Genomic DNA, 13448 nt, shown 5'->3' with positions numbered 1-13448 from the left:
ATAAAACCTTGGATTTCATTTTTAGTGCGTGAAATTATTTTCAATTTTTTGTTGGATACAGGAACTTTAAAATTTTCATTTTGTTATGCCTTAATATCTTTTTTGTTTATGAGAAAAAATGGGAGAGTGAAAACTCAAGTTTGGATCTGAAAACAAATTTGAGCATCTAAGATGGATATGCACAAATGCTGAGAGAGATAGTTCCAAAAAGTATCTGTGATTTATAAGAATAGACAAAAAGTGGGTTGCTTGGCTCCGGTAAATATCTAACCACTGTAGAATATTATTTTTTCTACTCCTTGAAATTTTTGGATCATTAGGTCCACTTGCATCGTCAACATGTCTCTGGCATGCATATCCACCACATTTAAAGCATGTTAGGATCAGTTACAAGTCCCTTTCCTATAAAATTCCACCAAGCTTATTATTAGGGGTTGTAGGAGTGGAATTTCTCAAACATGGATAACAAAACCTTGGAGTTCATTTTTAGTGCGTGAAATAATTTTCAAATTTTTTTTTGCATACATGAACTCTAAAATTTTCATTTTGTTATGCATTAATATCTTTTTTGTTTACGAGAAAAAATGGGAGAGTGAAAACTCAAGTTTGGATCTGAAAACTAATTTGAGCATCCAAGATGGAAATGCACAAATGCTGAGAGAGATAGTTCCAAAAAGTATCTGTGATTTATAAGAATTGGCAAAAAGTGGGTTATTTGGGTCCGGTAATTATCCATCCACATGAGAATTTGATTTTTTCCACTCCTTGGAAATTTTTGGATCATTAGGTCCACTTGCATTTTCAATATCTTTCTCGCATGCATATCCACCACATTAAAAGCATCTTAGGATAAGTTACATGTCCCTTTCCTATAAAATTCCACCAAGCTTTTTATTAGGGGTTGTACTAGTGGAATTTCCCAAACATGGATAACAAAACCTTGGAGTTCATTTTTAGTGCGTGAAATAATTTTCATATTTTTTTTTTGCATGCATGAACTCTAAAATTTTCATTTTGTTATGCCTTAAAATCTCTTTCGTTTTCGAGAAAAAATGGGAGAGTGAAAACTGAAATTTGGATCTGAAAACAAATTTGAGCATCCAAGATAGAAATGCACAAATGCTGAGAGAGATAGTTCCAAAAAGTATCTGTGATTTTTGAGGATAGGAAAAAAGTGGGTTGTTTGGCTTCGGTAAATATCCAACCACTTGAGAATTTGATTTTTTCCACTCCTTGAAATTTTTGGATCATTAGGTCCACTTGCATCCTCAACAGGTTTCTGGATTGCATATCCACCACGTTTAAAGCATGTTAGAATCAGTTACAACTCCCTTTCCTATAAAATTCCATCAAGCTTATTATTAGGGGTTGTACTAGTGGAATTTCCCAAACATGGATAACAAAACCTTGGAGTTCATTTTTAGTGTGTGAAATAATTTTGAAATATTTTTTTGCATACACGAACTCTTAAATTTTCATTTTGTTATGCCTTCATATCTTTTTTGCTTACGAGAAAAAATAGGAGTGTGAAAACTCAAGTTTGGATTTGAAAACAAATTTGAGCATTCAAGATGGAAATGAACAAATGCTGAGAGAGATAGTTCCAAAAAGTATCTGTGATTTTTAAGGATAGGCAAAAACTGGGTTGTTTGGCTCCGGTAAATATCCAACCACTTGAGAATTTGAGTTTTTCCACTCCTTGAAATTTTTGGATCATTAGGTCCACTTGCATCCTCAACAGGTTTCTGGATTGCCTATCCACCATGTTTAAAGCATGTTAGGATTAGTTACAAGCCCCTTTCCTATTAAATTCCACCAAGCTTATTATTAGGGGTTGTACGAGTGGAATTTCCCAAACATGGATAACAAAACCTTGGAGTTCATTTTTAGTGCGAAAAATAGTTTTGAAATATTTTTTTTCATACATGAACTCTAAAATTTTCATTTTGTTATGCCTTAATATCTTTTTTGGTTATGAGAAAAAATAGGAGAGTGAAAAGTCAAGTTTGGATCTGAAAACAAATTTGAGCATCCAAGATGAAAATGCAGAAATGCTGAGAGAGATAGTTCCAAAAAGTATCTGTGATTTTTAAGGATAGGGAAAAAGTGGGTTGTTTGGCTCCGGTAAATATCCAACCACTTGAGAATTTGATTTTTTCCACTCCTTGAAATTTTTTGATCATTAGGTTCACTTGCATCCTCAACATGTTTCTGGCATGCATATCCACCACATTTAAAACATGTTATGATCAGTTACAAGTCCCTTTCCTATAAATTCCACCAAGCTTATTATTAGGGGTTGTACTAGTGGCATTTCCAAAACATGGATAACAAAACCTTGGAGTTAATTTTTAGTACGTGAAATAATTTTCAAATTATTTTTTTGCATACATGAAGTCTAAAATTTTCATTTTGTTATGCCTTAATATCTTTTTTGTTTAAGAGAAAAAATGGGAAAGTGAAAACTCAAGTTTGGATCTGAAGGCAAATTTGAGCATCCAAGATGGAAATGAACAAATGCTGAGAGTGAAAGTTCCAAAAATTATCTGTGATTTTTAAGCATAGGCAAAAAGTGGATTGTTTGGCTCCTATCCTACCACTTGAGAATTTGATTTTTTCCACTCCTTCAAATTTATTGATCATTAAGTCCACTTGCATCGTCAACATGTATCTGGCAAGAATATCCACCACATTTAAAGCATGTTATGACCAGTTACAAGTCCCTTTCCTATAAAATTTCACCAAGCTTATTATTAGGGGTTGTACTAGTGGAATTTCCCAAACATGGATAACAAAACCTTGGAGTTCATTTTTAGTGCGTGAAATAATTTTGAAATATTTTTTTGCATCTATGAACTCTAAAATTTTCATTTTGCTATGCCTTAATATCTTTTTTGTTTACGAAAAAAAATGGGAAACTGAAAACTCAAGTTTGGATCTGAAAAAAAATTTGAGCATCCAAGATGGAAATGCACAAATACTGAGAGAGATTGTTCCAAAAAGTATCTGTGATTTTTAAGGATAGGGAAAACGTGGGTTGTTTGGCTTCGGTAAATATCCATCCACTTGAGAATTTGATTTTTTCCACTCCTTGAAATTTTTTGATAATTAGGTCCACTTGCATCCTCAACGTGTTTATGGCATGCATATCCACCACATTTAAGGCATGTTATGACCAGTTACAAGTCCCTTTCCTATAAAATCCACCAAGCTTATTATTAGGGGTTGTACTAGTTGAATTTCCCAAACATGGATAACAAAACCTTGGAGTTCATTTTTAGAGCGTGAATTAATTTTCAAATTATTTTTTTGCATGCATGAAGTCTAAAATTTTCATTTTGTTATGCCTTAATATCTTTTTTGTTTACGAGAAAAAATGGGAGAGTGAAAACTCTAGTTTGGATCTGGAAACAAATTTGAGCATCCAAGATGGAAATGCACAAATGCCGAGAGAGATAGTTCCAAAAAGTATCTGTAATTTTTAAGGATAGGCAAAAAGTGGGTTGTTTGGCTCCAGTAAATATCTAACCACTAGAGAATTTGATTTTTTCCACTCCTAGAAATTTTTGGATCATTAGGTCCACTTGCATCCTCAACATGTTTCATGCATGCATACCCACCACATTTAAAGCATCTTTGGATCAGTTACATGTCCCTTTCCCTATAAAATTCCATCGACCTTATTATTAGGGGTTGTACTAGTGGACTTTCCCAAACATGGATAACAAAACCTTGGAGTTCATTTTTAGTGCGCGAAATAATTTTCAAATTTTTTTTTGGATACTGGATCTTTAAAATTTTCATTTTGTTATGCCTTTATGTCTTTTTTGTTTACGAGAAAAAATGGGAGAGCGAAAACTCAAGTTTGGATCTGAAAACAAATTTGAGCATCCCAGATGGAAATGCACAAATGCTGAGAGAGATAGTTCCAAAAAGTATCTGTGATTTATAAGAATAGGCAAAAAGTGGGTAGTTTGGCTCCGGTAAATATCTAACCACTTAGGAATATTATTTTTTCTACTCCTTGAAAATTTGGAATCATTAGGTCCACTTGCATCCTCAACATGTTTCGTGCATGCATATCCACGACATTTAAAGTATGTTAGGATCAGTTACAAGTCCCTTTCCTATAAAATTCCACCAAGCTTTTTATTAGGGTTTGTAGGAGTGGAATTTCCCAAAAATGGATAACAAAACATTGGAGTTCATTTTTAGTGCGTGAAATAATTTTCAAATTTTTTTTGCATACATAAACTCTAAAATTTTCATTTTGTTATGCCTAAAAATCTTTTTTGATTTCGAGAAAAAATGGGAGAGTGAAAACTCAAGTTTGGATCTGAAAACAAATTTGGGCATCCAAGATAGAAATGCACAAATGCTGAGAGAGATAGTTCCAAAAAGTATCTGTGATTTTTGAGGATAGGGAAAAAGTGGGTTGTTTGGCTTCGGTAAATATCCAACCACTTGAGAATTTGATTTTTTCCACTCCTTGAAATTTTTGGATCATTAGGTCCACTTGCATCCTCAACAGGTTTCTGGATTGCATATCCACCACGTTTAAAGCATGTTAGGATCAGTTACAAGTCCCTTTCCTATAAAATTCCATCAAGCTTATTATTAGGGGTTGTACTAGTGGAATTTCCCAAACATGGATAACAAAACCTTGGAGTTCATTTTTAGTGCGTGAAATAATTTTGAAATATTTTTTTGCATACATGAACTCTTAAATTTTCATTTTGTTAAGCCTTCATATCTTTTTTGCTTACGAGAAAAAATAGGAGTGTGAAAACTCAAGTTTGGATTTGAAAACAAATTTGAGCATACAAGATGGAATTGAACAAATGCTGAGAGAGATAGTTCCAAAAAGTATCTGTGATTTTTAAGGATAGGCAAAAACTGGGTTGTTTGGCTCCGGTAAATTCCAACCACTTGAGAGTTTGATTTTTTCCACTCCTTGAAATTTTTGGATCATTAGGTCCACTTGCATCCTCAACAGGTTTCTGGATTGCCTATCCACCATGTTTAAAGCATTTTAGGATTAGTTACAAGCCCCTTTCCTATTAAATTCCACCAAGCTTATTATTAGGGGTTGTACTAGTGGAATTTCCCAAACATGGATAACAAAACCTTGGAGTTCATTTTTAGTGCGAAAAATAGTTTTGAAATATTTTTTTGCATACATGAACTCTTAAATTTTCATTTTGTTATGCCTTCATATCTTTTTTGCTTACGAGAAAAAATGAGAGTGTGAAAACTCAAGTTTGGATTTGAAAACAAATTTGAGCATACAAGATGGAATTGAACAAATGCTGAGAGAGATAGTTCCAAAAAGTATCTGTGATTTTTAAGGATAGGCAAAAACTGGGTTGTTTGGCTCTGGTAAATTCCAACCACTTGAGAATTTGATTTTTTCCACTCCTTGAAATTTTTGGATCATTAGGTCCACTTGCATCCTCAACAGGTTTCTGGATTGCATATCCGCCACGTTTAAAGCATGTTAGGATCAGTTACAACTCCCTTTCCTATTAAATTCCACCAAGCTTTTTATTAGGGGTTGTACTAGTGAAATTTCCAAAACATGGATAACAAAACCTTGGAGTTAATTTTTAGTACGTGAAATAATTTTCAAATTTTTTTTGCATACGAGAACTCTAAAATTTTCAATTTGCTATGCCTTAATATCTTTTTGTTTAAGAGAAAAAATGGGAAAGTGAAAACTCAAGTTTGGATCTGAAGGCAAATTTGAGCATCCACGATGGAAATGAACAAATGCTGAGAATGAAAGCTCCAAAAAGTATCTGTGATTTTTAAGCATAGGAAAAAAGTGGGTTGTTTGGCTCCGGTAAATATCCAACCACTTGAGAATTTGATTTTTTCCACTCCTTGAAATTTTTTGATCATTAGGTCCACTTGCATCCTCAACATGTTTCTGGCAGGCATATCCATAACATTTAAAGCATGTTATGACCAGTTAGAAGTCCCTTTCCTATAAATTCCACCAAGCTTATTATTAGGGGTTGTACTAGTTGAATTTCCCAAACATGGATAACAAAACCTTGGAGTTCATTTTTACAACGTGAAATAATTTTCAAATATTTTTTTGCATACATGAACTCTAAAATTTTCATTTTGTTATGCCTTCATATCTTTTTTTTTTACGAGAAAAAATTGGAGAATGAAAACTCAAGTTTGGAGCATAAAACAAATTTGAGCATCCAGGATGGAAATGCACAAATGCTTAGAGAGATAGTTCCAAAAAGTACATGTGATTTTTAAGGATAGGGAAAAAGTGGGTTGTTTGGCTCCGAAAAATATCAACCACTTGAGAATTTGATTTTTTCCACTCCTTGAAATTTTTGGACCATTAGGTCCATTTGGATCCTCAACATGTTTCTGGCATGCATATCCACCACATTCAAAGCATGTTTGGATCAGTTACAAGTTCCTTTCCAATAAATTCCACCAAGCTTATTATTAGGGGTTGTACTAGTGGAATTTCCCAAACATGGAAAACAAAACCTTGGAGTTCATTTTTAACGCGTGAAATAACTTTCAAACTTTTTTTTGCATTCATGAACTCTAAAATTTTCATTTTGTTATGCCTTAATATCTTTTTTGTTTACGAGAAAAAATGGGAGAGTGAAAACTCATGTTTGGATCTGAAAACAAATTTGAGCATCCTAGATGGAAATGCACAAATGCTGAGAGAGATAGTTCCAAAAAGTATCTGTGATTTTTAAGGATAGGGAAAAAGTGGGTTGTTTGGCTCCGGTAAATATCCAACCACTTGAGAATTTGATTTTTTCCACTCCTTGAAATTTTTTGATCATTAGGTCCACTTGCATCCTCAACATGTTTCTGGCATGCATATCCACCACATTTAAAGCATGTTATGATCAGTTACAAGTCACTTTCGTATAAATTCCACCAAGCTTATTATTAGGGGTTGTACGAGTGGAATTTTCCAAACATGGATAACAAAACCTTGGAGTTCATTTTTAGAGCGTCATATAATTTTAAAATTTTTTTCTTGCATACATGAACTCTTAAATTTTCATTTTAATGTCCCTTAATATCTTTTTTGTTTACGAGAAAAAATTGGAGAGTGAAAACTCAAGTTTGGATCTGAAAACAAATTTGAGCATCCAAGATAGAAATGTACAAATGCTGAGAGAGATAGTTCCACAAAGTATCTGTGATTTTTAAGAATAGGCAAAAAGTGGGTTGTTTGGCTCTGGTAAATATCCAACCTCTTCAGAATTCGATTTTTTCCTCTCCTTGAAATTTTTGGATCATTAGGTCCACTTGCATCCTCAATATGTTTCTGGCATGCATATCCACCACATTTAAAGCATGTTAGGATCAGTTACAAGTCCCTTTCCTATAAAATTCCACCAAGCTTAATATTAGGGGTTGTACTAGTGGAATTTCCCAAACATGGATAACAAAACCTTGGAGTTCATTTTTATTTGTGAAATAATTTTCCAATTTTTTTTTGCATACGAGAACCCGAAATTTTCATTTTGTTATGCCTGAATATCTTTTTTTTTTTTACGAGAAAAAATGGGAGAGTGAAAACTCAAGTTTGGATCTGAAGACAAATTTGAGCATCCAAGATGGAAATGCTCAAATGCTGAGAGAGATAGTTCCAAAAAGTATTTGTGATTATTAAGCATAGGCAAAAAGTGGGTAGATTGGCTCCGGTAAATATGCAACCACTTGAGAATTTGATTTTTTCCACTCCTTGAAAATTTTTGATCATTAGGTCCCCTTGCATCCTCAACATGTTTCTGGCATCGATATCCACCACGTTTAAAGCTTGTTAGGATCAGTTACAAGTCCCTTTCCTATAAAATTCCACCAAGCTTATTATTAGGGGTTGAACTAGTGGAATTTCCCAAACATGGATAACAAAACCTTGGAGTTCATTTTTAGTGCGTGAAATAATTTTGAAATTTTTTTTTGCATACATAACTCTAAAATTTTCATTTTGTTATGCCTTAATATTTTTTCTGCTTACGAGAAAAAATGGGAGAGTGAATACTCAAGTTTGGAACCGAAAACAAATTTGAGCATCCAAGATGGAAATGCACAAATGCTGACAGAGATAGTTCCAAAAAGTAATTGTGATTTTTAAGGATAGGAAAAAAGTGGGTTGTTTGGCTCCGGTAAATATCCAACCACTTGAGAATTTGATTTTTTCCACTCCTTGAAATTTTTGGACCATTAGGTCCTCTTGTATTTTCAACAAGTTTCTTGCATGCATATCCACCACATTTAAAGCATGTTAGGATCTACGAGTCCCTTTCCTTTAAAATTCCACCAAACTTATTATTAGAGGTTGTACTAGTGGAATTTCTAGAACATGGATAACAAAACCTTGGAGTTCATTTTTAGTGTGTGAAATTATTTTCAATTTTTTTTTGCATACATGAACTTTAAAATTTTGATTTTGTTATGCCTTAATATCTTTTTTGTTTACGAGAAAAAAATGGGAGAGTGAAAACTCAAGTTTGGATCTGAAAACAAATTAGAGCATCTAAGATGGAAATGAACAAATGCAAAGAGAGATAATTCCAAAAAGTATCTGTGATTTTTAAGAAGATGCAAAAAGTGGGTTGTTTGGCTCCGGTAAATATCCAACCACTTGAGAATATTATTTTTTCCACTCCTTGAAATATTTGGATCATTAGGTCCACTTGCATCATTAACATGTTTCTGGCATGCATATCCACCACATTTAAAGCATGTTAGGATCAGTTACAAGTCCCTTTCCTATAAAATTCCACCAAGCTTATTACTAGGGGTTGTACTAGTGGAATTTCCCAAACACGGATAACAAAACCTTGGAGTTCATTTTTAGTGCGTGAAATAATTTTCAATTTTTTTTTTTTGCATACATGCCCTCTAAAATTTTCATTTTGTTATGCCATAATATCTTTTTTGTTTACGAGAAAAAATGGGACAGTGAAAACTCCAGTTTGGATCTGAAAACAAATTTGAGCATCCAAGATGGAAATGCATAAATGCTGAGAGAGATAGTTCCAAAAAGTATTTGTGATTTTTAAGGATAGGGAAAAAGTGGGTTCTTTGGCTCCGATAAATATCTAACCACTTGAGAATTTGATTTTTTCCAATCCTAGAAATTTTTGGATCACTACGACCACTTGCATCCTCAACAAGTTTCTTGCCTGCATATCCACCTCATTCAAAGCATGTTAGGATCAGTTACAAGTCTCTTTCCTATAAATTCCACCAAGCTTATTACTAGGGGTTGTACTAGTGGAATTTCCCAATCATGGATAACAAAACCTTGGAGATCATTTTTAGCGCATGAAATAATTTTCAAAATTTTTTTTCCATACATGAACTCTAAAATTTTCATTTTGTTATGCCTTATATCTTTTTTGTTTAGGAGAAAAAATTGGAGAGTGAAAACTCAAGTTTGGATCTAAAAACAAATTTGAGCATCCAAGATGGAAATGCACAAATGCTGAGGGAGATAGTTCCAAAAAGTATCTGTGATTTTTAACGATAGGCAAAAAGTGGGTTGCTTGGATTGGTAAATATCCAACCACTTGAGAATTTGATTTTTTCCACTCCTTGAAATTTTTGGATCATTAGGTTCACTTGCATCCTCAACATGTTTCTGGCATGCATATCCACCACATTTAAAGCATGTTAGGATCAGTTACAAGTCCCTTTCCTATAAAGTTCCATTAAGCCTATTATTAGGGGCTGTACTAGTAGTAGAATTTCCCAAATATGGATAGCAAAACCTTGGAGTTCATTTTTAGTGCATGAAATAATTTTCAAATTTTTTTTGCAAACATTAACTCTAAAATTTTCAATTTGTCATGCCTTAATATCTTTTTTGTTTACGAGAAAAATGGGAGAGTGAAATTCAAGTTTGGATCTGAAAACAAATTTGAGGATCCAAGATGGAAATGCACAAATGCTGAGAGAGATAGTTCCAAAAAGTATCTGTGATTTTTAAGGATAGGCAAAAAGTGGGTTGTTTGGCTCTGGTAAACATCCAACCATTGGAGGATTTGATTTTTTCCACTCCCTGAAATTTTTGGATCATTAGGTCCACTTGCATCCTCAATATGTTTCTGGCATGCATATCCACCACATTTAAAGCATGTTAGGATCAGTTACAATTCCCTTTCATATAAAATTCCACGAAACTTATTATTAGGGGTTGAATTAGTGGAATTTCCCAAACATGGATAACAAAACCTTGGAGTTCATTTTTAGAGCGTGAAATAATTTAAATTTATTTTTTTCATTCATGAACTCTTAAATTTTCATTTTGTTAAGCCTTAATATCTTTTTTGTTTACAGAAAAAATGGGAGAGTGAAAACTCAAGTTTGCATCTGAATACAAATTTGAGCATCCAAGATGGAAATGCACAAATACTGAGAGAGATAGTTCCAAAAAGTATCTGTGATTTTTAAGGATAGGCAAAAACTTAGTTGTTTGGCTCTGGTAAATATCCAACCACTTGAGAATTTGATTTTTTCCACTCCTTGAAATTTTTGAGCATCAGGTCCACTTGCATCCTCAACATGTTTCTGGCATGCATATCCACAACATTTAAAGCATGTTAGGATCAGTTACAAGTCCATTTCCTATAAAATTCCACCAAGCTTATTATTAGGGGTTGTACTAGTGGAATTTCCCAAACATGGATAACAAAACCTTGGAGTTCATTTTTAGTCCATGAAAAAATTTTGAAATTTTTTTTTGCATACATGAACTCTTAATTTTTTTTTTCATTCATGAACTCTTAAATTTTCATTTTGTTAAGCCTTAATATCTTTTTTTTTACGAGAAAAAATGGGAGAGTAAAAACTCAAGTTTGGATCTGAAGACAAATTTGAGCATCCAAGATGGAAATGCACAAATGTGAGAGAGATAGTTCCAAAAAGTATCTGTGATTTTTAAGCATAGGCAAAAAGTGGGTTATTTGGCTCCTGTAAATGTCCACCACTTGAGACTTTGATTTTTTCCACTCCTTGAATTTTTTGAATCATTAGTCCACTTGTATCTTCAACATGTTTCTGGCATGCATATCCACCACATTTAAAGCATGTTTTGAACAGTTACAAGTCCCTTTCCTATAAAATTCCACCAAGCTTATTATTAGGGGTTGTACTAGTGGAATTTACCAAACTTGGATAACAAAACCTTGGAGTTCATTTTTAAAGCGTGAAATAATTTAAATTTTTTTTCCATACATGAACTCTTAAAATTTCATTTTGTTATGCCTTAATATCTTTTTTGTTTACGAGAAAAAGTGGGAGGGTGAAACTCAAGTTTGGATCAGAAAAAAAATTTGAGCATCCAAGATGGAAATACACAAATGCTGAGAGAGATAGTTCCACAAAGTATCTGTGATTTTTAAGGATAGGCAAAAAGTGGGTTGTTTGGCTCCGGTAAATATCCAACCACTTGAGAATTTGATTTTTTCCACTGCTTGAAATTTTTGGATCATTAGGTCCTCTTACATTTTCAACATGTTTCTGGCATGCATATCCACCACATTTAAAGCATGTTAGGATCAGTTACAAGTCCCTTTCCTATAAAATTCCACCGACCTTATTATTAGGGGTTGTACTAGTGGACCTTCCCAAACATGGATAACAAAACCTTGGAGTTCATTTTTAGTGCGGGAAATAATTTTCAAAATTTTTTTTGCATTCAGGAACTTTAAAATTTTCATTTTGTTATGCCTTAATATCTTTTTTGTTTAGGAGAAAAAATGGGAGAGTGAAAACTCAAGTTTGAATCTGAAAACAAATTTGAGCATCCAAGATGGAAATGCACAAATGCTGAGAGAGATAGTTTCAAAAAGTATCTGTGATTTATAAGAAGAGGCAAAAAGTGGGTTGTTTGGCACCGGTAAATATCTAACCACTTGAGAATATTATTTTTTCTACTCCTTGAAATTTTTGGATCATTAGGTCCACTTGCATCCTCAACATGTTTCTGGCATGCATATCTACCACATTTAAAGCATGTTAGGATCAGTTACAAGTCCGTTTCCTATAAAATTCCACCAAGCTTATTATTAGGGGTTGTAGGAGTGGAATTTCCCAAACATGGATAACAAAACCTTGGAGTTCATTTTTAGTGCGTGAAATAATTTTCAAATTTTTTTTTGCATACATGAACTCTAAAATTTTCATTTTGTTATGCCTAAATATCTTTTTTTTTTACGAGAAAAAATGCGAGAGTGAAAGCTCAAGTTTGGATCTTAAAATAAATTTGAGCATCCATGATGGAAATGCACATATGCTGAATGAGATAGTTCCAAAAAGTACCTGTGATTTTTAAGGATAGGCAAAAAGTGGGTTGTTTGGCTCCGGTAAATATCCAACCCACCACTTGAGAATTTGATTTTTTCGACTCCTTGAAATTTTTGGATCATTAGGTCCACTTGCATTTTCAACATGTTTCTGGTATGCATATCCAACAGATTTAAAGCATCTTAGGATAAGTTACAAGTCCCTATCCTATAAAGTTCCACCAAGCTTATTATTAGGGGTTGTACTGGTGGAATTTCCAAAGAATGGATAACAAAACCTTGGAGTTCATTTTTAGTGCGTGAAATAATTTTCAAATTTTTTTTTTGCTAACTTGAACTCTAAAATTTTTATTTTTTTATGCCTTAAAATCTTTTTTGTTTTTGTGAAAAAATGGGTGAGTGAAAACTCAAGTTTGGATCTGAAAACAAATTTGAGCATCCAAGATAGAAATGCACAAATGCTGAGAGAGATAGTTCCAAAAAGTATCAGTGATTTTTGAGGATAGGGAAAAAGTGGGTTGTTTGGCTTCGGTAAATATCCAACCACTTGGGAATTTGTTGTTTTCCACTCGAAATTTTTTTATCATTAGGCCCACTTGCATCCTCAACATGTTTCAGGCATGCATATCCACCACATTTAAAGCATGTTATGATCAGTTACAAGTCCCTTTCCTATCAATTCCACCAAACTTATTATTAGGGGTTGAGCTAGTGCAATTTCCCAAACATGGATAACAAAACCTTGGAGTTCATTTTTAGTGCGTGAAATTATTTTCAAAATTTTTTTTGCATACATGAACTCTAAAATTTTCATTTTGTTATGCCTTCATATCTTTTTTACTTACGAGAAAAAATAGGAGACTGAAAACTCAAGTTTGGATCTGAAAACAAATTTGAGAATGCAAGATGGAAATGCACAAATGCAGAGAGAGATAGTTCCAAAAAGTATCTGTGATTTTTAAGGATAGGCAAAAAGTGGGTTGTTTGGCTCCGGTAAATATCCAACCACTTGAGAATTTGATTTTTTCCACTCCTTGAAATTTTTGGATCATTAGGTCCACTTGCATTTTCAACATGTCTCTGGCATGCATATCCACCACATTTAAAGCATGTTAGGATCAGTCACAAATCCCT

Source organism: Aristolochia californica, unplaced genomic scaffold, assembly GCF_029961685.1.
Source record: "Aristolochia californica isolate CCGP_79_NKW_82.1479 unplaced genomic scaffold, dmAriCali1.0.hap1 SCAF_16, whole genome shotgun sequence".
Classification (NCBI taxonomy): domain Eukaryota; kingdom Viridiplantae; phylum Streptophyta; class Magnoliopsida; order Piperales; family Aristolochiaceae; genus Aristolochia; species Aristolochia californica.
This window is presented reverse-complemented; position numbering follows the sequence as displayed.